This window comes from Aethalodelphis obliquidens, unplaced genomic scaffold (assembly GCF_003676395.1).
Source record: "Aethalodelphis obliquidens isolate GAN/ISIS:26980383/991018 unplaced genomic scaffold, ASM367639v1 scaffold26, whole genome shotgun sequence".
NCBI lineage: Eukaryota > Metazoa > Chordata > Mammalia > Artiodactyla > Delphinidae > Aethalodelphis > Aethalodelphis obliquidens.
In genome coordinates, this window is record NW_020837970.1 from 24,907,238 (window position 1) to 24,934,110 (window position 26,873).

General features: G+C 36.8%; 1 protein-coding gene and 1 non-coding gene across 2 annotated transcripts in view; one reads left to right on the forward strand and one right to left on the reverse strand.

Moving 5' to 3' along the window:
* CHRNA7 (cholinergic receptor nicotinic alpha 7 subunit) overlaps window positions 1-26,873 on the forward strand; it is a 121,323-nt gene that overhangs the window by 75,752 nt on the left and 18,698 nt on the right. The gene's annotated exons all lie outside the window — the stretch shown is intronic.
* Window positions 10,258-10,364, reverse strand: LOC113629370 (U6 spliceosomal RNA). The gene has a single exon (XR_003436505.1). It is a non-coding gene; the product is annotated as a U6 spliceosomal RNA (small nuclear RNA).

Sequence of the window (26,873 nt, forward strand, 5' to 3'; positions counted from 1 at the left end):
TTGTTCTAGAACATGATAAAAGATAGAAGATTTATAAAGCTAACAGATATTAAACATGACAAAGACATCTGAATAGAACTATTGACAAATCTTATGTGTAAATATGAATGCAGATACCCTAAAAGAATACCAACAGATGAATTCCAGCAGTGCACTAAGTGAAAAATACCAAATAATTTTTATCCCAGGTAGGCAAGGATGGATTAACTTGGTAGAATTACTAATGCAAGTCACGTTAATTTGTATCCATGTTAAAGAAGGAAACAAATTAACGGACAGAAAAAATATTAAATTCAGCTCTAATTCTTGATTTAACACATTATAAACCAAGACTAGAAGAAAACTTTCATAATTGGATAAATACAATCCACAAGAAAACTGCAGTAAACATAAACTAATAGTTGAGAAGTTAGGTCCACATCCAAGTCAGACATAAGGCAAAGATGCCAGATATCCCTCCTGTCAGCAGTCTGCTGGAGGGTGTAGCCAGAGCACGACAAGAAAAAATTGAAAATAAGAGATCTAAATATAGCAGGAAGACACAACACTGCTGTAACTTCTAGTTGATTATTGACTTAAAAATAGAATCTGTTGACAAACTTGGAGCTAAATAGAGTTGAGCAAGGAAGACGAGATAATAGCTGAGCTACACATCAGTGACTAACAGAGAAGCAAAATGGAAAACAGGATCTCATTTACAATAGTGAGCATAACCGTGAAATACCAAGGGACAAATCTGGGACAAATGCACCAGCCCGTGAGAGCTGAATTTAACAATTATTCTGTCTCTGTTAAGATTATGTCTTTGCTTCCTTGTCTAACATGGATATGTAGTGTATTGCATTAGTAAGTCTACCGGTTTCATCCACCTTTGCCTATCCGGGATAAAAACTCACCAAAGCATCTGAAAGAGTGTGCAACCAGAAGTACCATTGCTGTGGGGGACCAGGTTTCGGGACCAGGGTCTAGATCCGCTCTGCCCCCATGTAAGCCATGTCTGCAGTCCTTCTGCACCAGGTCAGAGTGTTCATGAGGAGACATTCAATGGGCTTTAAAAACTCCCAGGCTGCTCAGAGGTTTCTTTGGTATGGTCCTCTGAGTCCTTGCAAACCATGTGGGTACTCTCAATCTTCCGGCTCATTTTGACTTTTCTGATTTGATTTTCTGGCTTCTGCTCTGCTTAAGAAACTCCCAAGTACTTGTTAGCAATGGGGGCTTCATCTCTACCTCCCTCAGGGTGCGATACAGCAGGTTTGGAGTACAGCTGAGGAATCTACTACAAGTGGTCTATGGACCAAACTTTGAAAGACTCTGACCTGCTGGGCACAAATACCAACTTACATATCTTTAATTAGGTGGAAACTAGGAGGAATTTGTGGGGGGGGGGTTGATGTCATGAATTTCAGCCCATACAATAACCTTAATTAAATTCTTGTCTCCCTCTTGCTGTCCAGAGAGAGAGACCAACTGAATGATGAAGGATGCTCACGACATTGGTGGCCTATGGCAAAAGAACAAATGGGAACTTGATTCTAACCATCTGAGTGCTTCTCCCTGGTACTTGCCTAGGTATTCTCATTTTCCCAGGGTGCATTAATGCTTTAGGGAATTATTACAGGATTCCTTATGCATTTTGTAATCAACAGGCAGGATATGTTATGGCTATAACATAGGTCCTTTGATGTTCTCAGTAAGCAGAACATAGGATGGGTTCCATTTTATAGACTTCCAGTGGGTGCCTCTAAAGGCTTGTGGCAGGTGGCCTCTGGGTTTGAAGGTGATAGTTCTTCCTGACCTTCCAGTGGACATTGTCACATTCTTTTTATCTTGGCTTTGTTGACCCTTTTACCTCATTTATTGTGAAAGCCAACTTCAGATTGAGAGCAAAAAAAAAAAAAGTCTTCATGGTTCAAAAGAGCAGTATCATTGGCCATTACAAAGTCAAATTGCTTCATTTCTATCCTCCCTTCCCTAAACAGCTAAATGTCATTTTATATATCTGTCAGTCCATCCATTTAATACATTTTGATGTGGTTATAATGACTGCATTTTTCAGTAATTATAAACATTTTCTATGTTTCTATGGGCACTTCCTAATTATAATTTTCATGGTAACATAAGATTCCATTGAGATGATATATTTTAATTGACCATTATTGGATATTTGGTGTCTTAATTTTTTTAAAAAAAATTCTAAAATGGATGACTAATAACCTGCTGTATAAAAAAGGAAATAAAATAAAATTCAAAAAAATAAAGTGCTTATTAAGAATATTAAAAAACAAAAAAATAATTCTACTTTTTATTTTGAAATAATTATAGATTCACAAAAAAACAGAGAAAAATGTACAGGGAGGTACATCTTCCTATCCTTCCCAGTCTTCCCCAGTGGTAACATTTTAAATAAGTCCAGTAAAATGTCATAACTGAGAAATTGACATTGGTACAATCCACAGAGTTTATTCAGGTTTCACCCATTTTACATATGTGCATTTGTGTGTGTGCATAATTCTAAGCAATTTCATCACATGTGTAGATTTGTGTAACTCCTCCTACAGTTAAGCTCTGGCACATACTCATAGGATATCCATCTCTAGAATTATGGCATTTCAGTAATATTATGTAAATGGATCCATACAGTATGTAACCTCTTGAGAGTGGCTGAATAACATTCCATGGTATAGATGTACAACATTTGTTTAAATATTTATCGATTGAAGGACATTTGGGGAGTTTACAGTTTTTAGGTATTATAAATCTACCATGAAGATGCATGTACAGGTTTTTAGGTGAACATAAGTTTTTATTTTTCTGGTGTAAATTACACAAGAGTATAATTGCTGGGTTGTATAATACATAGATGTTTAGTTTTCTAAAAACACTGTCATACCCTTTTTCAGAGCACCTGTACCATTTACGTTCTCCTCAGAAATACGTGACTCAAGTTACACTGCCTCTTCACAAGGATTTGATGTTTCCATTATTTATTACTTTGGTCATTCTGTTAGGTATGTAGTAATATCGCATTGTGGTTTTGCATTTCCACAAGGGCTAATGATGTTGAACATTTTCCATGTACTTATGCATATCCTCTTTAATCAAGTATCTGATCATTTCTTTTGCCTTTTTTCTAATTTGATTGTTGCTGGGTTTTGTTATTATTTATTTTTTACTATTAGTTTTGAGAGTTCTTTATATATTCTGAGTCTTTCTTCAGATATGTGTTGAAAATATTTTTTATCCTTCTATAGCTTGTCTTTCCATATTATTTTTGGTTTTGAATTTTATTTTATTTATTTTTTATATGGCATCTTTTCATATTCTTAACTGGATTTTTCACAAAGCAAATTTTTTAAAAAATTATATACATGAAATCTACTTGATGGATTGTGTTTAGGTGTCAAGTCTAAGAAATCTTAGCCTACACCTATGTCCTGAAGATTTTCTCCTGTTTTCTTCTGAGTTTTATAGTTTTAAGAGTTACATTTAAGTCTGTGATTCATTCTGAGTTAATTTTTGTGAATTCTTGTATAATATGTGAGGCTTAGGTCAAAGTTCTTTTCACCTATGGTTTTCTAATTGCTCCAACTCCATTCTTTAAGAAGGCTATATTTCTCCTTTGAATTGCCTCAAATCCTTGATAAAGTCAGTTGCGCAGATCTGTGTGGGTTTACTCTTGGGTTCTCTGTTCTGTTCTATCGATCTGTGTCTGTCCCTCTACCAATGCAATACTGCCCTGTTTGCTTTAGCTTTAAGTAAGGCTTAACATTAAATAGAGTTTTTCCTCTTACTTTATTCTTCTTTTACAAAATTGTTTTAGATCGTTTAGTTTCTTTGCCTGTCTCTATAAATTGAGAATGACCTTGTCCATGTCTACAAAAATCTTACTGGAATTTTGTTAGGAACTTTGTTAAACCTACAGATTATTTTGGGGAGAATTGACATACTATGTTGACTCTCCCAACGTGTGATTGTGTTTATCTCCTGTTTAAATCTTCTATGATTTCTTTCATGGGTATTTTGTAATTTTGTATTTTGTAATTTTCAGCATACAGGTCCTGTTCATGTTTTGTTAGATTTATATTTAAGAGTTTCATTTTTTTAGCAATTATAAATGGTATTGAATATTCAGTTTCCATAGTTCCATTCAGTTTCCATAGTTACTAGTATATAGACATACTATATACTATATGTGTTTATTATATAAATTTTGGGTGTACATTATAATCTGACATCTGTATACACTTCAAAGTGATCACCGCTACAAGTCTAGTTACCATCCATCGCCATACAGTTGACCCACTTCACTCATTTTGCCCATTCCCCAAGCCCCCTTTCCCTCTGGTAACCGCTAATCTGATCTCTGTACCTTTGAATTTGTTTTTGCTTTATTTTGTTTGTTTATTTATTTACTTTTTAGATTCCACACATGAGTGTAATCATACAGTATTTGTCTTTCTTTGTCTGACTTATTTCACTTAGCATAATACCTTCAAGGTCCATCCATGTTGTTGCAAATGGCAGGATTTCATTCTTTTTTAATGGCTGAGTAGTATTCCATTGTGTGTGTGTGTGTGTGTGTGTGTGTGTGTGTGTGTGTCTTCTTTATCCATTCATCCAGTGATGGACACTTAGGTTGTTAGGATATCTTGGCTATTGTAAATTATGCTGCAATGAACGTAGAAGTGCATGTATCTAATCAGATTAGTGTTCTTGTGTTATTTGAATAAATAACCAGAAGTGGAATAGCTGGACCATATGATGGTTCTAGTCTTAAGTTTTTAAAGAGTCTCCTTACTGTTTTCCATAGTGGTTGTACCAATTTACAGTCCCACCAACAGTGTACAAAGATTGCCTTTCATCCACGTCCTCTCCAACATTAGTTATTTCTTGTCTTTTCAATGATGGCCATTCTGGCAGGTGTGAGATGATATGTCACTGTGGTTTTGATTTGCATTTCCCTAATAATTAGTGATGTTGAACATTTTTTCCATGTGCCTGTTGGCCATCCCTATGTTTTCCTTGGAAAAATGTCCATTCAGATCCACTGCCTATTTTTAATTGGGCTGTTTTGTTGTTGTTGATTTGTGTGAGTTCTTCATATATTTTTTGATATTAACCCCTTATCAGATATATGATTTGCAAATATCTTTTCCCATTCAGGAGGTTGCCTTTTTTATTTTGATGATGCTTTTCTTTGCTCTTCAGAAGCTTATTAGTTTGATGTAGTCCCATTTGTTTATTTTCACTTTTGTTCCTCTGATCTTTGGAGTCAGATCCACAGAAACATCACTAAGACCAATGTTAATGAGGTTACCACCTATGTTTTTTGTTTGTTTTTAGGAATTTTATGGTTTCAGGTCCTACATTGAAGTCCTTAATCCATTTGAGTTAATTTTTGTTATGATGTAAGATAGTGGTCTAGTTTTATTGTTTTGCATGTGGCTGCTCAGGTTTTCCACCATTTATTGAAGAGACTATCATTTCTCCATTATATGTTCTTTGCTCCTCTGTTGTAAATCAATGGTCCATATATGTGTGAGTTTATTTTGGGGCTCTCAATTCAAGTTCCATTGACTTGTGTGTCTGTTTATGTACCAGTACCATACTGTTTTGATTACTATAGCTTTGTAGTATAGTTTGAAATCAGGGCTCATGATATCTCCAGCTTTCTTCTTCTTTCTCAAGATTGTTTTGGTTATTCATGATTTTTTGTGGTTCCATACAAATTTTAGAATTCTTTTTTCTAGTTCTGTGAAATATATTAGAATTTTGATAAAGATTGCATTGAATCTGTACATTGCTTTAGGTAATATGGACATTTAAATATTAATTTCTCCAATCCATGAACATGGAATAACTTTCCATTTATTTGTGTCTTCTTCAGTTTCTTTCATCAGTGTCTTATAGTTTTCAGTGTACAGGTTTTCATCTGCTTAGTTAAATTTATTCCTAGGTATATTATTCTTTTTGATGCAGTTGTAAATGGGGTTGTTCTTAATTTCTCTTTCTGGTAGTTTGTTATTAGTGTATAGAAATATCATGGATTTCTGTATATTGATTTTGTATCCTGTGACTTTACTAAATTCATTTATTAGTTCTAACAGTATTTTGGTGGGAACTTTAGAATTCTCTCTATATAGTATCATGTCATCTTCAAACAGTGACATTCTGATTTGGATGCCATCCATTCTGATTTGGATGCCTTTTATTTCTTTTTCTTGCCTAATTGCTCTAGGCTAGGACATCTGATACTATGTTGAATAAAAGTGGCAAGAGTGGGCATCCTTGTCTTATTACTGATCTTAGGGGAAAAGCTTTCAGCTTTTCACCATCGAGTATGATGTTACTTGTGGGTTTGTCATATGTGGCCTTTATTAGGTTGAGGTACACTCTCTCCATAGGCACTTTTTTGAGAATTTTTATCATAAATGGATGTTGAATTATATCAGATGCTTTTTTCTGCATCTATTGAGGTGATCATATGATTTTTATTCTTCATTTTGTTAATATGATGTATCACATTGATTGATACATGGATTTGAACCATCCTTGCATCCCTGGAATAAATCCTGCTTGATCATGATATATGATCTTTTTAATGTATTGTTGGATTAAATTTGCTAATATTTTGTTGAGGATATTTACATCTATCTTCATCAAGTATATTGACCTGTATTTTTCTTTCTTTTTCTTTTTTAAATTTTTTTTCTCTGTCATGCCCTTATCTGGTTTTGGTATCAGGGTAATGCTGACTTTGTAAAATATATTTGGAAAGTTTCCCTTCTCTTCAGTTTTTGGAAGAGTTTGAGAAAGATGGGTATTAAATTTTCTTTAAATATTATATGCAATTCACCAGTGAAGCCATCTGGTCCTGGGATTTTGTTAGATTTTTGATTACTGTTTTAGTCTCTTTACTATTGATTGGTCTATTCAGATGTTCTATTTCTTCATGATTCAGTCTTAGAAGTTTGTATGTTTCTAGGAATTTATCCATTTCTTCTAGGTTATCCAATTTATTGGTGCATAATTGTTTGTAATAATCTCTTATGATCCTTTGTATTTCTGTGGTATTAGTGTAACTTTTCCTCTTTCATTTCTGATTTTATTTATTTGAGTCCTCTCTTTTTTTTCTGGTTAGTCTAGCTAAAGGTTTGTTAATTTTGTCTTTTCAATGAGCCATCTCTTAGATTTGTTGCTCTTTTCTATAGCTTTTTGTCTCTATTTCATTTATTTCTGCCTTAAGTTTTATTATTTCCTTTCTTCTACTAATTTTGGGCTTTGTTTATTCTTCTTTTTCTAGTTCTTTTAGGTGTAAAGTTACATTTTTTGGGGGGGGAATTTTCATGTTTTATGAGGTAGGCCTGTATTGATAAGAACTTTTCTCTTAAAGCCACTTTACTGTATCCCATAGATTTTGGTATGTCATATTTCTGTTTCATTTCTCTCTAGGTAATTTTTGATTTCTCCTTTGATTTCATTGATGACCCATTGGTTTTCAGTAGCATGTTATTTAATATCCACATGTTGTGGGGTTTTTCCCCCATTTTTTTCTTGTGATTAATTTCTAATGACCCCATTATTATATAATACCTGTCTTTGTTTTTTATTTCACTGTTAGATTTAAATTCTGTTTTGTCTCATACGAGTATGGCTACTTCAGCTTTCTTTTCATTTCCCTTTGCATGGAATATCTTTTTCCATCTCTTCACTTTTAGTCTGTGCCTGTCCGTTCTTCTGAAGTGAGTCTCTTGTAGGCAACCTACTTACGAGTCTTGGGTTTTTTGTCCATGCATCTACTCTGTGTATTCTGATTGGCAAATTTAGTCCATTTACATTTAAAGTAAGTATTGATAGGTATGTATTGCCATTTTATTAATTGTTTTCTAGCTATTTTTGTAGTTCCTCTCTGTTTTATTCCTCTTCTCTTTTTCTCTTCCCTTGTGTTTTGTGGTTTTCTTTAGTGTTATGTTTAGGTTCCTTTCTTATTTTCTTTTGTGTATTTACTATAATTTTTTTCCTTTTGGCTACTGTGAGGTTCACATATCACATCCTGTGTAAGTAGTAGCCTGTTTTAAGTTAGTAGCAACTTAGGTTTGAACACATTCCAAAACTTTATCTTTTTAATACCACCCATGTTTTATACTTTTGATGACACATTTTATCTCTTTATTTTATGCATCCCTTAAGTAATTAAGTATTATAATTTTAGTTAATTTTATTGCTTTTATCTTTTAACCTTCATGCTTGTTTTATGTGATTAAGTTACTATATTTATTTTTCACCTTTCCAGTGAGATTTTTACTTTTGTATGTTTTCTTATTATTAGTTAGTGCCATTTCTTTTCAGCTTAAAGAAGTCCCTTTAACATTTCTTATTGGGTCAGTTTAGTGGTGATGAACTCCTTTAGCTTTTACTTATCTTGGAATATCTTGATCTCTTCTTCAATTCTGAATGATAACCTTGCTGGGTAGAGAATTATTGGCTGGAAATTTTTTGGTTTTTTTTCCTTTCAGCACTTTGAATATGTCATGCCACTGCCTCTGGGCTGTACAGTTTCTGCTGAGAAATCTACTGATAGCCTTAGGGGTTTACCTTGTACATAACAAGTTGTTTTTCTCTTTCTGCTTTTAGGATTCTCTCTTTATCCTTAACTTTTATTATTTTAATTATAATATGTCTTGGTGTGTGACTCTATAGGTTCCTCTTATTTGGAACTTGCTGCACTTCCTGGACCTGGAAGTCTGTTTCCTTCCCCAGACTAGGGAAGTTTTCAGCCACTGTTTCTTCAAATAATTTTTCTGACCCTTTTTCTTTCTCCTCTTCTTCTGGAACCCCTATAATGCAAATGTAATGTTGTCCCAAAGGTCCCTTTAGGTATCTTTGCTTTTTAAGTTCTTTTTCATTTTACTGCCCTGTCTGGATGAGTTCCATTTTGTCTTCCAGCTTGTTGATTTGTTCTTCTATCTCATCCAGTCTGATGTTCAGCTCTTCTAGTGTATTTTTCAGTTTAGTTGTAACTTCTGTTTGGTACTTTCTTATATTTTCTGTCTTTGTTGAAGTTCTCACTGTGTCCATCCATTCGTCTCCTGAGCTTGGTGAGCATCTATATAACCATTACTTTTAACTCTTTGTCAGGTAGATTGCTTATCTCCATTTCATTTAGTTATTTTTCTGAGGTTTTGACTTGTTCTTCCAATTGGAGCATATTCCTCTGTCTCCTCATTTTTCTTAATTCTTTGATTCTATGTATTAGGTGAATCAGCTATCCTTCCCAGTCTTGAAGGAGTGGCCTTATTTAGGAAATGTCTTGTGGGGCTCAGAGGTGCAATTCTGCCTGGACACTAGAGCCAGGCATTCAAGGGTTGTCCCCTATTGGGGCTGCATGCACCCTCCTCTATGGTGGGGCCACAGCTGCTTCTGTGGCATGCTGGTGGGCTGGGCTTCCCTCCAGGATGGCTGAGGGGCATAGCTACAGCTGCTGTGGTGTGCTGATGAGTGAGGCAGCCCCCCAGACTGGCTTGGAGGTCTACCTGTGATGGCTGCACTGACTGGTAGGTGGGGCTGATGTGGCAGGAGTGGGTGGGGCTCTCAGTGGGGCACACTGGTGCTAACAAGTTAGAGCAAGAATTTCAAAGTGGTGCCCACCAGCACCAGTATTAGCAAGGTAGTCTGAAATGGCAAAAAATGGTTCTTGGCACTGTCTTGCATTCCCCAGGAAGCATCTGAAATGGTTCTTGCCTCTCTGGTGATGCTTCAAGGTTAGTAAGTGGGTCCCCTTGACCTACAGTCTATATGCTTTTCAATCTGGTATTTTTATGCTGGCTTTTGGGTTGAGTGAGTCTGCATGTGGGCCCTTTAAGAATGAATTTTCTCTTCTCTCAGTTCTGTGGTTGCCCTGGATGTATTCCCTTTTGGTTTTTCTTATTACTGAAGTATAGTTGATTTACAATGTTGTGTTAATTTCAGGTGTATAGCAAAGTGATGCAGTTATATAAAATATATATATATTTTATTTTTCAGATTCTTTTCCATTATAGGTTATTACAAGATATTCAGTATAGTTCCCTGTGCTATACAGTAGGTTCTTGTTTATCTGTTTTATATATAATAGTGTGTATATGTTTATCTGTTTTATATATAATAGTGTGTATATGTTAATCCCAAACTTCTAATTTATCCCCTCCCTCCCCTTTTGGTAGCCATAAAACTGTTTTCTATGTCTGTGAGTATATTTCTGTTTTGTAAATAAGTGCAAAAACTATGGAATGCTTCACAAGTTTGTGCATCATCCTCATGCAAGGGCCCTGCTAATCTTCTCTGTATTGCTCCAATTTTAGTATATGTGCTGCCAAAGTGAGCACTCTCTTTTGGCTTTTAAAATCAGGTGTTTTGGGGGCTTGTCTCTCCTGTGCAGGATCTAGGGGTCAGGGTGCCCGGTGTGGAGCTTGAATCCCTCACTCCTCAGAGAAGAGGTCTGGGCCTTTGTGATCCCTCCCGATTGTGGATCACCGCAGCCAGGGTGTGGTTTCCTCCTTGGTGACACATCTCTCTGCCTCTCCTCACCGTCTCAGTGTTGTCCTTTTACTCTTTGTTGTAGAGATTCTGTTCCTCCAGCTTTCGGGTCCTTTATGAGGGGATTATCCCATACGTAGTTGTGGATCTGCTGTGTCTGTGGAAGGAGGTGAGTTCAGGATCATCCTATGCCACCATCTTGAACCCTCCTTCACAATTTTTTTTAAATGTTAACCTTGTATCCTCTGACCTTGCTCCACTCATGTATTAGTTTTAGGAGTTGTTGTGGGGTTTTGTTGTTGTTGTTGTTGTTAGAGATTTCTTGGGGTTTTCTACATAGTCATGCAAATGATTTCTATCATCACGTCAAATAAGACAGTTTTTTTTCCTTCTGATCTCTATGCCTTTATTTCTTCTGCTTTCCTGGTGAGGACTCCAGTATTATGTTGAATAAGGGTGTTGAAAGATCAGGAATAAGATCTGCCTTGTTCCTGATCTTAGAGGGAAGGCATTCAGTCTTTTTACCATTATGTATGATACTAGCTGTGGTTTCTTTGGTAGATGTTCTTTATCAGGCTGAGGAAGTTCCCCTCTATTCCAGTGTTCTGAAAGTTTTTATTCTGCATGAGTGTTGAATATTATCAGTGTCTTTTTCTGCACCAATTGGTATAAGCATCTGCTTTTTATTCTTCAGCCTCTTAATATGGTTGATTCATTGATCAGTTTTGAAATACTCCAACCAATGTTGTACTCATGGAATAAACCCCACTTGGTTATGTGTATAATTCTTTATATATGCTGCCAAATTGTATTTGCTAATTTTTTATTAAGGATTTTTGTGTCTATGAGGGAATGTACTCTATACGTTTCTATTTTTTTTTCTTATTCTGTTTTTTTCAGTACTATCCTTGTGGTTTTGGTTTCAGAATAATATTAGCTTCTTAAAATGAGTTGATAGATATTCTCTCATCCTCTATTTTCTGGGAGAGAGTTATAGAATTGGTATTAATTCTTCTTAATTGTTGGTAGAATTTTCTAGTGAAACCATCAGGACCTAGAGGGTTCTTTTCAGGAATTTTAAAATTAGTAATTCAATTTGTTTAATAATTCTGTGACTATTCAGCTTATTTATATCCTCTTGTTTAAGTTTTAGTAGGTTGTGCTTTCCAAGGAACCAAGGAATTGGTGTATTTCATCTAAACTGTCAAATTTATATGTGAAGAGTTGTTTGTGACATCCTTTTGTCATTCTTTTGATGTGTGCAGGGCTTGTAGTGATATATTCAAATTCATTCCTGATATTGGCTTGTCAATTTTTTTTTCCCCTCTTTTTTTTGTGGTATGTGGGCCTCTCACTGTTGTGGCCTCTCTCGTTGCGGAGCACAGGCTCTGGACGCACAGGCTCAGCAGCCATGGCTCACGGACCCAGCCGCTCCGCGGCATGTGGGATTTTCCCGGACCGGGGCACGAATCCATGTCCCCTGCATTGGCAGGCGGACTCTCAACCACTGTGCCACCAGGTAAGCCCCGGCTTGTCAATTTAATTGATCTTTTCAAAGAAGTAGATTTTTGTTTCATTGATTTTACCTATTGTTTTTCTTTTCTCACTTTCATTGATTTTTCTTCCTATATTTATTATTTCCCTCTCTCTACCTGTTATGAGTTTATTTTTCTCTTCATTTTTTTTTTGTTACATGAGGAGTCAGCATAGAGTTACAGACTTGAGACTTTTTTCTAATGTAAGCATTTACTACTATACATCTCTTTCTCAGCACTCTACCTGTACCTCACAAATTTTGATAAGCTGTATTTTTAGTTTTTTCAGTTCACTTTATCTTTTGAGTTTCCAACCATAGACTTTCTCTTTGACTCATAGATTATTTAGAAATTTAGTGTTTAGATTCCAAGTGTTTGGAAATTCGCATGTTGTCTCCTTTTTACTTGTTTTTAATTTGATTCCATTGTGGAAAATCACACTCCACATGGTTTAAATTCTTTTAATATTGTTGAGGTTTTTATGGCACAGTTTGTGGTCTGTCTTAGTATATGCTCCATGGGGACTTGAAAACAATGTGTTTTTGCTGTGTTGGGGAAAGGGTTTTATGTCAGTTAGGCCATATTGGTTGATGGTGTGTGAAGTTCTGTGACTTTCCTGATTTTCCGTCTAGTTGTCCTCTCATCAAGTGCTGAGAGAGGAGTGTTGAAGAATGTAGATTTGTATATTTCTTTCTTTCTTTTTCTTTTTTTTTTACTTCCTTCTGATTTTATTCACATACTTTTCAGCTTTTCGGCTCGTTTGGGAAAGAATGTATGATTGTTGTGTCTTCTTGGTATGTGGAGTCTTTATCAGTATGTAAATTTATATCTGCCCTTTGTAATTTTCTTTCCTCTAAAGTCTAGTTTATCTGGTAATAATATAGTTGATCTTGCTTGTTTTGATAATATTTTCTTGGAATATGTAATTTGGTTGGTAGCCTACTAGGTCTCACCTCTCTGCTGATGGTTCCTTTGATGTTTAGCTGAGGTAGGACTATTACTTAAAAGTTTTCTGTCTCCCTGGCTGCCCTTTCCTGGTCATTTTGCTTTTCTCAGGACATTTTTGTTGTTGTTGTTTTTCTCTGCACCTGTTGATGCTTCTCCAGTACTCAGTTTGGAATATAAGAGACAAATGGAAAACCCAGGGACTGTGTCAGTCCTTCTGCCTTCTCTTCATTTTCACAGTGGTCCTGTGTTTATTTATATTTTATGTTAAGAGTTTTAGGCATAGTTAATGGAAGTAATAGTGCTGCAAAACACTAATAACAAAATACCATACTCTGGGCATTTTTTTCCACTAAAGTAAATATTTATTTGGGGAAGAATCCCCAGGCCATTACATTTTATTTCTTATTTATTTATATACTGTGTTATTCCCAAGAAACTCTTAAAGTGACTGTAATGGATACATAAAAATGGAGACGTTTATTTCTGCCAGCCAATTCGGTTCCTGGTGAACGATCCCATCCTAGCCCGTAGATGCCTGCCTTCACACTGTGTCCTCTATGGAAAAGAGAGAGAGAGAATATGAATATTAATTTCTTCCTATTCTTATAAGGCTACCAGTCCTATTGGATTACGGCCCCATCCTTATGGCTGCATGTAACCTTAATTACCTCCTTAAAGGTTCTGTTTCCAAATATATTCACATTGGGGGTTAGGACTTCAACATATGAATTGGGGGAGGTGCAGTTCAGTCCATGCAAATAGGTAAACGTGTCTATTCTCTCCCTAACTGAAAGTCTGAGCTCTAATTTTTGTTTTATTGAAATTGGTAATAAACATATTTGTGACTATAATTATTTTAATCTTATTTTCCAAGAATTTCTTAATTCCAAGAAACATGGAATTTTTAAGCTTCTTAAATCCTCTAATTACATTTTGTGAAATTTCTTTCCAAACACGTTATACCAGCTTGGTTCACTTGAAGCACTTCTTGCTTCAGTGTTTTGGTGGAAATACTTAATATAATTTTAGGCAGGAAATATTTAGATTAACTTCTTGAAGATAAAAACAATATTTCTGTTTTGTCATTTTTAGATTTTATTTATACTGTCATAGCAAGTGCATATGCTTAGTTTACTTAGATTTCATATTTATTCAGATGAATGTTGATCAATTTCTTTACTATCTTCAATGTAAAGGGAAAAGCTCCCCTTCAGAAGATTAGTCTGGTCACTTTTCAGCCAGTTACTGGGGAACTTCAGGCATGGATTTGGTGGCCCCACTTATGTGGGAAGTTCCCGTGGTGGCATACATGCCAGGTCAGAGGTCACTGAAACACAGGTGGGCAGAGTGCAAAGTCAGCACCTTTCCCTCTGTGTTTTCTACTCACCTTCTCTCACGTTTGAATTTCCACACCTGATTCACAGTCCTTGTGTGAAAAGTAACCAAGGGCACCAGTGGCAGAAATTCTCCCCTCCCCAGCAGGGGTGGCTAGCTTTCTTTTGTCCTCTTGGTTTCATGGCTCTGGAGAGAAAGGGCATCACAGGTTACACAGCTCAGAAATGGAGAACTCACTTTTACTTCATGGACTCATTCACATCCGTGAAGTAGGCTGCCTGACCTCTGTGTTGGAGGGACTGCAGGGGCTCTGAGCAGCCCGGGAGGATGGAGGCCAGTGCTTTCCCCACATGGAGCCCTGGGAGCTCAGGCAGTTATCCTGGGTCCTGGGTCACCAAACAACTCGCCTAGGGAGGCAAGGGTGACACCTGGGCCCTACCCTCTTGCCCAGACCAGGTGGGCTGGAACCGACTGCTGTGGAAACACTGCCCTATCTGAGAAGGGGGCTGGAGGAGTATCTCCTTCTCAGTGCAGGAAGATGAAGCTTGCCTGTTTCTGGCTGTGTGGGGGAAGCTCCATGTCACAATCAGGGGGCTCGGAGGCTGAAGATTCATTCCATTTTTGGTGTCTGGAAGCTGAGGTGTGCCCTGTCCAAGCTCCATGGTGGTGCATCAGTGTTTGAACCCTGAGTTTTCTGCCACCTGACAAACAGCACAAACTACAGTGGTTGGTGTCCAGGAGTGGGGGCTGGAAAGCTGTGAGGCGACAGCCATAGGGCTCTGCTCTTCTAACCCCCTCCCCCTTGTCATTTCGCTTCCACCAACACCGTGGCTGCATCTGTGTCCCCTGAGCTCTTGCTCTATATCACCCTTCATTAGATTTTATAGCAAACGTTACAAAGACTGTTTGTTAAAGGCAAACAAACATATGCAAATAGATGAGTTGAAAATTAAACTTACAAAAGATACATAAATAAATAGCACCTCCCTTGGAGCAAATATTATCAGACATAACAAACTGCAGATCTCGATCTAAACTTTAGATAATAGGAACTAATAAATAATGTTTAAATAATTAAACACAATTAAGAATTGAAAATGCAAGAAAAACGCAAAGCACTCTTTAAAAAACAGCTTTGAAAAAAAGACATAAAATTAATAGAGATGAGAAATATAGGCATCAAAATTAAAAACTCACCTTATCTACAAAACAGAAATAAATCCACAGACATAAAAAACAAACTTATGGTTACCAAAGGGGAAGGGTGAGGGAGGGATAAATTAGGAGTTTGGGATTAACATATACACACTACAGTAGATAAAATAGATAAACAAGGACCCACTGTATAGCACAAGGAACTATACTCAATATTTTGTGATAACCTAAAAGGGAAAAGAATCTGAAAAAGAATATATATATATATATATATATATATATATATATATGTATAACTGAATCAGTGTGCTGTACACCTGAAGCTAACACAACATTGTAAATCTAACAACATTGTAAAACTAACACAACATTGTAAAACTAACACAGCATTTCAATGAAATAAAAAATTAAAAACTCAGTAGAAGCATTGGGTGTCAGGTGAGACACGGTCAAAGGAGTAGAGGTAATTTCCTAGATGAACCATAGCCAGCTAAATAGGTGGAAAATATGAAAGAATGGTGAATGGATGCATTGGTGAATGGTGCTTCGATGTACCAGGTCCTGGTCCAAATGTTTTACATATATTTACAACCTTTTTGAGAAGGGTACTGTTATTATTTTGCAAATAAGTCAAAAATAGGAAGAGTCATCAAAATAATAGCACAGTGTGTCTGAGGTCATGCAGAAAACAGATGTGGATGCATGAACCCCATCCTGGATTGACCCCACATGTAACCTTGTGAGACAGGGCATATGAGTTCCTCTCTTGCGTAGGTGCTCCCACACGTGGTGGTTGGTATTGTAGAAGGAAATAATAGAAAGAACGTGGGAGAAGTGTTAGGAGATGATTTTTCAGAGGAAAGGTAAAATTGTGACCCATATACAGATATAAAAAACGAACACATGCTAAAGAATTTATTTTACTCACAAGACATGAGGGAACAAGGCAGATGTTAGATCCAATTAAAGGAAAAGTCAAACCAGGACAAATGTATATGAAGTAAAGGAATGTTGAGATGAATTGTAAGTGGACATAAAATGTGTTTATTTACAGGGCGCAGGAAGTCGAATCACCACCAGTGAAATCACTCCCAGACAACACATAATTTATGCATCTATCCTCTGCTTGCAGCTTCCAAAGAGCTTCCAAAGAGCTCAGACGTAGTCCCATGCCTTGCTCAGAGCTGTATGCTTTTAGAGGATGCAGTTTTCTGGTGAAATATGACTTTTTCCTCCAGAAGCCATGTTCCAAAAGAATGGCTGAGAATTTAATAATATTGATGAAAAACATAAATCCTCAGTTTCAGGAGATACAAGAAGTCTGAGAAAAGATAGATAATAAGAAACGGGCACCTAGACAACTTTGCTAAAAGCGGCAGAACGCCCAAAGCTAAGAAGATACTGGAAAAAATGAAAGAAAAAAAGATAGTTTGCTACAAAGGGATGATGATTAGACTGACTGCAGGCCTTTTAGAGGCAACAGTAGAAGACAGAAAAAAATAAGAGTAACTTTAAATTTTGAGAGAAAATAATCATCAATGTAGAATTCTGTCCTGGCTAAACCCTTCTTTACATGAGGGGCAAAATCAGGACATTTTCAGGAAAACAAAGACTAAGGAAGTTACCATGAAGAGGTAAACTGCCATGATGAAATACCAGAAATACACGTATTAAAGAAACTACCAGAATATACATTTAGGAACAGGGTATGAGAAGGAACGCAATTGTTAAAAATTCAGGTAAATATAAATAGTTTTGAACATATATAATAATAATGATGAACTTGAGGGTGAAAAACAAAGAGAGATTAAAATGATGGAAAATAGTAACATGAAAGGCAGTATTTGGATGGTACTTGTAGGTAAAGCACTTAGTTGGACTTAAGTTGCTCTGGCAGAACATAGAGCTGTCAACTCTGAGTAAAGTATACACGTTAAAAATGTAAAAATTGAAACTGTCTATGATGCATTGCTAAAGTGGGGAAAAAAAGCAAATTCTAAAGAGTATTGTATGTAAGATCTAAAATTTTGTTTAAAATATCTGTATGTATGCATGTGCATTATATACAACCGATGTATCCACATGCATAGAAAAAGGTCAGAAAAAAATGTTGAAGAGGTTACCTCTGAGTTACAGAATTGTGGGTAGTTTTAATTTTTGTTCCTTCAGTCACCTCATAATTATTGCGTCCCTACCAAGTGTTTTCTGTATTTCCCTTTTTGTGAATATGTTTTATTTCTGTAATTAGAAAGGAACAATAAATGTTTGTTTTAAAGGGATTAAAAAAAATGTAAGAATAACCATCAGAAGCATAAGAATAATTTTTTAAACTTCCAGACAGGTAAGAAGTGAGTAGGGAAAGAATAAAGAAAATGTGAGAAGCCTATAGAAATGAGGGAAATGCAATCAAAGGACGGTGAAATAAAAAGCACAAAATTAAATAGTAGGAATAAAACCAAACATTGTAACAGACAAGATAAAGGATTAGGCAGCTAGTTAAAAAGACAGAGATCCCCCAACTATATATTTTTAAAAAATCCAACTGTACACCATTTGTGTGTGTATATATATATACACACACATATATATGTGTGTGTGTGTATATATACACACACACACACACCATTTGGATATATATTTGAACTAAAGCATAAGTACACAAGAGACAAAAAAAAAGGAAAAAGATACACTGGGCCAACAAGAATAAGATAAAATTAGAATGGCTATGTTTATAACAGGAAAATGTACACACACACGCACTCTCATGTGCACGCACACACGCTATAAGAAAAAAGGTGCAATTAAGGTTAAAGATCAAGTCATAATGATAAAAAAGAAACAATTTCTGAGAATATTTAACAAATTTCACATGTATGCACCTAATAAAATAGCTTTGAAACAAATGAAGAAAAATTGGCAGATAAATCCATAATTGTGGTAGAAGATTTTAATGTACTGTTTTTTTTTAGTAATTGATAGTTCAAGAAGGAAAAAATGTGTCAGGATATAGAACTTCATAATTAACAAGCCTCATCTAATGTAGAGAAATAGATACAGATAGACACATATAGAAAAACAGATGTGTCCTTGTTCTACTAAAAATACATATCTGGAGAACTAAGTACCCAAATGTGAATTAAAAAAAAAAAACTTTAGTGTGTGTGAATGTGTGTGTGCATGTGTGTATATATGTAGGGAGAAATCCATAGCCTTAAATGCTTACATTAGGCAAGATTTTAAAACTAAAATTTGTGAATTAATTACCAATCCCAAGAAGTTAGGAAAAAAATAATATTAAGTAAAGAGAAGGAAGAATAAAGAAAAGAGTAGAAATTTATTAAATGAGAAAAATAAGATAGAAATCAAGAAGGAATAAGTTGCTTTTAAAAAGAACTAATAAAATGAACACAACTTAGGGAATAATTATCAAGAAAGTAAAGAAGAGAGAATGTTATGGACAACTTTATGCCACTGAATATGGAAACTTAGCCAGAAATTATTTTTTCTAGAAAAATATAAGCTGGTTCTAGACAAAATAGAAAAATAGACAAGATAATTGGATCTCTCTACCTATCTACCTATCATCTATCTTTAAAATATGCTTTATTTTTTAGAGCAGTTTTAGATCCCCAGCATAGTTGAGAAGGTTCAGAGATTTCCCACATAGCCCTGCCCCCACAATGCACTGGCTCCCCGATTATGAACACCCTCACCAGAGTGGTATGTTTGTTACAATCGATGAGCCAACATTGACAAATAACGATCACCCAAAGTCCATAGTTTACACTAAGGGTTTGCTTTTTATGTTGTACATTCTATGGATGTGGACAAATGTATAATGACATGTATCCACCATTATAGTACATACTAGCTTCACTGCCCTAAAAATCCTCTGTGCTCCTCCCATTTATCCCTCTCTCCCCCTAACTCCTGGAAACCACTGAGCTTTACTGTCTCCATAGTTTTGCCTGGTCCAGAATGTCATATAGTTGGAATCATACAGTATGTAGCCCTCGGACTGGCTTCTTTCACTTAGTAGTATGCATTTAAGCTTCCTCCAGGTCTTTCATGGCTTAATAGCTCATTTCATTTTAAGACTAAATAACATTTCATTGTCTGGATATACCACAGTTTATTTATTTATTCATTCACCTACTCAAGAACATCTTGATTGCTTCAAAGTTTTGGCAATTATGAATAAAGCTGCTTTAAGCATCCATGTGCAGATTTCTGTCTGGACATAAGTTTTCAACTCCTTTTAGTAAACACCAAGGAGTGTGATTGGTGGATTGTATGGTAAGAGGATGTTTAGTTTTGTAAGAAGCTGCCAAAGTGTCTTTCAAAGTGGCTGTTCCATTTTGCATACCCATCAGTAATGAATGAAAGCTCCTGTTGCTCTACATCCTTGCCAGATGTGGTGTTCTCATTGTTCTGCATTTTGACCATTTACTAGGTGTGTGGTGGTATCTGGTGGTTTAAATTTGCAATTCCCTGATAACTTCTTTGTTGAGGTGTCTGTTCAGGGTTTTTTTGATTGGGTTGTTTTCTTACTGTTAAGTGTCATTTGTATATTTTGGATAGCAGTCTTTATCATGTATATCTTTTTTCAAATATTTTCTACCAGTCTGAAGCTTGCCTTTTCATTCTCTTGATTGATATGTTTTTAAAAAGAAATTCGAAAAAGTGGGTTTTGCAGGCAAGTTCCATCTAGCATACAAGATCACTTATGAGCATGTATGTATGCATCTTAACTAGAGTATTAACTCACTAAATCTAGCAATAATTTTTAAAAAATCATAACAAATTTAGTTTTGTAATGAAAAATAAGTTTTGTTTAACTTTAGAAAAATTCATTTATATAATTCATTCTATCAATATTAACAGAATGAAGGAGAAAAATCACACGATCATCTTGGTAGCTGGGGAAAAATCAGTTGATGGTATTTAATACCCATTTGTGAAATAGAAGAAAACTTGTGTAACCTGATGTAAGGTGTTTACCAAAAGTTCATTTAATGCTGAAACATTACAAGTTTCTGTATGTGGAACAAAATAAAGATACCTATTGTCATCACTTAAAAAATATCTTAAGAATGATAAGAATCTTAAATAACAAGAAAAGTAAAAGAATGAAATATTAAGGATTAGAAAGGAATAAACTAAATTACCATCATTCAACTATATGACTTTTTCCCAGTATTTGCAGGTGTTAAAAAGTATCAATAAATAAATCTAAGACCAAAATAAATGGTGAGTTATATATTTATTTCTGCGAAAACTCAGTATCATAAAGATGTCAGAATTTCCCAAACTAGTCTGTAAATTTAATGTGATTCCAACTAAAGTCTCAGCTGGGTCTTCATGGGACTGGACAAGTAGATCCTAGAACTTAATGATGAGTAAAGGGCCAAGGGTAGGTAAGATAATTTTTAAACAAAAGAACAAAGTTGTCGGAGACTTGCCCTGCCAAATACCAACATTTCCACTAAGTTGTAGTGATTAAGATGATGTACTGGATCAGGAACAGTCCTATTGATCAAGGAACAATATTGGGAGCCCAGAAACTTGACACAGGCTTTGATAACATTATCCCATATTATTTATAATATTGTTATAATTCGTCCAATGTTACATCCAATTGTTATAATCCATGTTATATGCCATTTAACATATAAATTGGTGGGTAAAGAAAGGATCTTGAATAGATTCTTCTGGAAGCCTCCTGCTGATACCTGGATGTCTGCGTCCTGGGATCTCTGAAAGGTAGAAACGACCATGAAATTTCAGTTCTGCTCAAGACTTTTTGGTCATGGTCTGTGACAAGCCACCTTGCTATCATTTTAACATGTCCTTAACACTTTAGAATAAAATACATAACAAAATCAAAATATCCAGAGAAAGGACTTACTACTCTCTTTTGAAATAAAATTAATCTATTCTCTACAGACTTTTTTTCCTCTGAAACCTGGGCATCAGTGGTATCTTAACATGTAATTGGCAGCTTTTTTTTTTTTTTTGCTGTTACCGATGTATTGTTTTTATTTTTTTATTTTTATTTTTTTAACACCTTTATTGGAGTATAATTGCTTTACAATGGTGTGTTAGTTTCTGCTTTATAACAAAGTGAACCAGCTATACATATACATATATCCCCATATCCCCTCCCTCTTGCGTCTCCCTCCCACACTCCTTATCCCACCCCTCTAGGTGGTCACAAAGCACCGAGCTGATCTCCCTGTGCTATGCGGCTGCTTCCCACTAACTATCTATTTTACATGTGGTAGTATATATAAGTCCATGCTTTTGTCTCCTTAGGTAGGTTTATTCCTAGGTATTTTATTCTTTTTGTTGCAATGGTAAATTTTTGTCTGGTTTTGGTATCGGGGTGATGGTGGCCTTGTAGAATGGGTTTGGGAGTGTTCTTCCCTCTGCTATATTTTGGAAGAGTTTGAGAAGGATAGGTGTTAGCCCTTCTGTAAATGTTTGATAGAATTCGCCTATGAAGCCATCTGGTCCTGGGCTTTTGTTTGTTGGAAGATTTTTTTTTTTTTTTTGCTGTACGCGGGCCTCTCACTGATGCAGCCTCTCCCGTTGCAGAGCACAGGCTCCGGACGCGCAGGCCCAGCGGCCATGGCTCACGGGTCCAGCCACCCCGTGACATGTGGGATCCTCCCCGACCGGGGCACGAACCCACGTCCCCTGCATTGGCTGGCGGACTCTCAACCACTGCACTACCAGGGAAGCCCTGTTGGAAGATTTTTAATCACAGTCTCAACTTCAGTGCTTTTGATTAGTCTGTTTACATTTTCTATTTCTTCCTGGTTCAGTCTTGGAAGGTTGTGCATTTCTAAGAATTTGCCCATTTCTTCCAGGTTGTCCATTTTATTGGCATATAGTTGCTTGTAGTAATCTCTCATGGTCCTTTTTATCTCTGCAGTGTCAGTTGTTACTTCTCCTTTTTCATTTCTAATTCTATTGATTTGAGTCTTCTCCCTTTTCTTCTTGATGAGTCTGGCTAATGGTTTATCAATTTTGTTTATCTTCACAAAGAACCAGCTTTTAGTTTTATTGATCTTATCTTTGATCCATGGCAGCTTTTATTCCTTAAAAGATTTAAGATAAATGGCACCTTAGATTGACAGTCTTTTGAGATAGATGGGTTTCCTCTTTCTTATTCATTTACTTTTTTCTTACAATATTTTAAATTTTATTTTATTATTTTTATTGAGATACAATTGATATATATATATATATATATATACAACATTTTATGTTTACCGTGTACATTGTGTTGATTTGAAATACATATATATTGCAATATGATTACCATTGTAGCGTTAGCTGACACCTCGATCCTCATCACATAATCATTATTTCTTTTTTGTGGTAGAGCAATTAAGATCATTTTCGCCTTTTCTGCTCTTCCCTCTCTCTCTTTTGAGGACCATGTGAGCTCAGAGGGAATGGGTCTGATGGCGCCTGAGACCCTATTCATTACAGTCCTCACCTCATGAGCCCACAGTGTGCTCTCGACAGCAGTGCAGTGTACCTGGGGTTTTTTGCTCAGAGATGGGGGTCAGTGTTGCGGGGCAAGATGAGCAGGGGCTGCACCAAGCTGGGATCGGAGGGCTCTGCTTCCAGGGCCAGGAGCCCTTTGCAGGGCTGGGATCAGGCACTGTGTCAGACCCTTTGGATGGGGAGCAGGAAACAGTCTTAACCCAGACCACCAGGGTTCACCTGTGTCCCTTGGGCTCTGCCTGCCTGTGCTGCCATTGACGTCTGGAAGCACAGTTTGTAATCCTCCCCTAAGGATGGGCCCTTGGGTCCTGTAGGCATAGCCACCAGTGGTTAGCCCTCAAGCCCCTGTATTAGCCTTGCTGCTTGGGACAACATCTCATTCACCCCTGCTCCAGGCAAACCTCACCTTCATGAAGCTTCCCTCAGTCCAGTCTACCTCCAGGTGTGTGATCAGACTACGCTGTCTTCTGGGGACACGCCCACCTTTCCTGGTAGGCTCACAGAACCTGTGAGCCTTCTGCCCATCCTTAGAGCCTGTCCAGATGTCCTCTGCTCCTGACTACTTGACGGATGACGTAGGACCTGCACCTTCAATATTGGGGTTAGATATCCCTCCTCTCCATGGGCACTTCTCAGTGGGAGTGCCCAGAGCTCCCCTCACACCAAGTGCAGGCTCATCTGTCCATTACTACCTGGACGAGGACCAAGGCTGCTGGAGGGAAGAGGTTTTGAGGGGAGTGAAGGGCCACGTGCCAGGGTCATCAAAAGTTCTGAGGGTGTATCCTGTCCTCTAGTAGTCAAGAAAAAATATGTATGTTTGACTGTTTTCTAACGGTTTAATACAGAAAGTTTCAGGTGCACACCAGCACAGAGGGAAGAGTGAGCTGAGTTCTGTGAACCCACCCAGCCTCCAGGGTGACCAGAATCTGCTGGCTGCAAGGCTGTGATACCATGTGGCCTCAAGGTCACTGTCAGCTGGCACCCAATGGACATCACTGATATTGTCGCCTGGCAGGTCCTTGCAGTGGTTTTGGTCACTCATGTTTCACAGGGACTTCATCCCCTCCGTGTTTTCAGACTCAGATTTTAGCAACAGAACCCTTTTTCAAACAAACCTTATCTCCAGCCCTAATGGTCAAAACAGATGAAGTGGTATTAGCACATAATTATTACCAGAGTTTACTTTTATATTATTTACGTATAAAATCAATTTGCCCCTGGGGAAGAACCCTAAAACTTCCACAGTGAGTATTAAGATTTTGATAATGATGACAGTGGTACATTTATCTCAATATTCTATTTTGGTTGAACGGTATTCAGAAATCACTGAGTCACACAGCCATTAGCAACAGATTTTTATCTTGTTTTTACCCATTTGCCTTGTGATCTCAAGAGTCTTTTCAATTAAATTGCTCCAAATCCATGGAGAAAGAGCTGTATGAATTTTATTTTCTTTCGGAATTGAATCATTAACAGATGCCCACAGCCTTTATTATAAATATAAAAATCAGCCAGGATGACACCCAAGCTTAAAATAAGCAAAGCTATGGAAGCATCACACAGTGCTTTCTGCTGTTGCTGCTGCGGGGTCGGGGGTGGGGGAAGAGGTGCCAAGGCAGATGCAGGTTCTGTGCTGGAATTGTAGATTCAAATGTGAATTTTTTTTTAAAGAACAATCATGCAAAACTGAAATCTTACTGGGTGACTCATTTTCAAGAGTTTCAAATACATGCAGTATTCATGGCAAGAGGAGTTTTAGTTTCACGTCCACCAGAAAAGAAGTTAAACGGGCCACATGAATTAATACATTGGTAGTGTCTGAAGAGTTAAAATTTTGCAAACAATTATTTGAGTGTTTTTGGACTTTTATTAGCAGTTTTTTACATCTTTATTGGAGTATAATTGCTTTACAATGGTGTGTTAGTTTCTGCTTTATAACAAAGTGAATCAGTTATACATATACATATGTCGCCATATCTCTTCCCTCTGCGTCTCCCTCCCTCCCACCCTCCCTATCCCACCACTCCAGGCAGTCACAAAGCACCAAGCTGATCTCCCTGTGCTATGCAGCTGCTTCCCACTAGCTAGCTACCTTACGTTTGGTAGTGTATACATGTCCATGCCTCTCTCTCGCTTTGTCACAGCTCACCCTTCCCCCTCCCCATATCCTCAAGTCCATTCTCTAGTAGGTCTGTGTCTTTATTCCTGTCTTACCCCTAGGTTCTTCATGATATTTTTTTTCTTAAATTCCATATATATGTGTTAGCCTATGGTATTTGTCTTTCTCTTTCTGACTTACTTCACTCTGTATGACAGACTCTAGGTCTATCCACCTCACTACAAATAGTTCAATTTTGTTTCTTTTTATGGCTGAGTAATATTCCATTGTATATGTGTGCCACATCTTCTTTATCCATTCATCTGATGATGCATTTTGAAACACAAGGAAAAGAAAATACTGGAATCAAACATTTGCAGAAATCTGAAGCACCTCCACAGAATCTTGGGGTTCCAGAGAACCTAATTTAAAAAGCAGGGTAAAATCCAGGGTGAGTTTGTGAAGGTCCACATCCTCAGATATTTGGTTCCCAGTCACTGTTTGTGTGTCATTAAGACAGTCAGGTACAGACTGCAGTGAAGCAAAGAATATTTACATCTTGAGCCTTCCTCCTCCTCTCTCTCCCTGAGTGTGTTTGGAAGTCAGGGGGTGGATGTGTCCTTTTTCATCTCAGAGGATTATCTTTTTATTGTAGCTTAGTCTTCCTCCCTTCCTTCTTTCTTTAAGCTTCATCACATTTTTGTTTCATATTCAAACCTTGGCTTTCTTGTACAGTTTTTTCCTGAAGTTTCTGGTGGCTTTTTTTAATTAAAGATTTTTGAAAACAATGTGCCCTTAGTCAAATCCACGGTGTTTTCCACCTTGTTGTTTCTTCTCTTAATCACTCTGAATCCACTTTACTCTCTTCAGAGACCCCTTATATCTTGCTGTAATTTGGACCCCGCCCCTTTTTCTAGACCCACTACACAGCTCATCATGAAAATTCCTTTTCCAGATCTTTAGGTTTGGTCTGAAAGTTTATTTCTTCTTCCTTAGTATTCACCCTCCTTTTTCTGGAGCTGATGCTCAAGTCCATGACCAAGAAAATATACATAAGAAACAAGCTCTCTGGCACCTTAATGTTCTTAAAAACACCTTTCTTTGCCTTCACGTTGGAGGGGTTTCTTTCAGCTCTACAATTTCTCTGTGTGATTTCTCTCCCTCCCACTACCCACCCCCGCCCCCATGTCTCTTCCGCTTCCTTGGCCTTTACTCTGAGGCCCTCATCCTTTCGGTCTTACATTTCATCTCAGTGATTCTTATCAGCCAAACCTCCCACCTATTTATAAAGGTGTATTTCATAGATCATGTTTTAACTTCCATATTGCCATTTGTTTTTCTAAATGCGATATCCTCTTGAATTTTTGTGAAGATATTACTTTTATAAGAGGTAATTTTTCATTCCTTTCATTGACTGTTTCTTCTTGGATCTTTCTTGTTTCTGTCCTTGTCTCTCACAGTGAAGGCTGTCCTCAGATATCTCATGACGGTGAGTTTCCCCTTTAGAGGATTTTGGGAACAGAAAAGGCTGCAGAGCCTCTGTAGACGTGGGCAACCCTTAGCAGAGGTTCTCCAGTTGCTAAAATGAGGGAAACTTAACTCGAGGTGCTGGCATCTTGACTGGCTGCCTACGTTTTCTTGAGGCTGTTTACTTTTTTATTCACCTATAGGGCGACTTTTTTTTTTTTTAACATCTTTATTGAGTATAATTGCTTTACAATAGTGTGTTAGTTTCTGCTTTATAACAAAGTGAATCAGTTATACATATA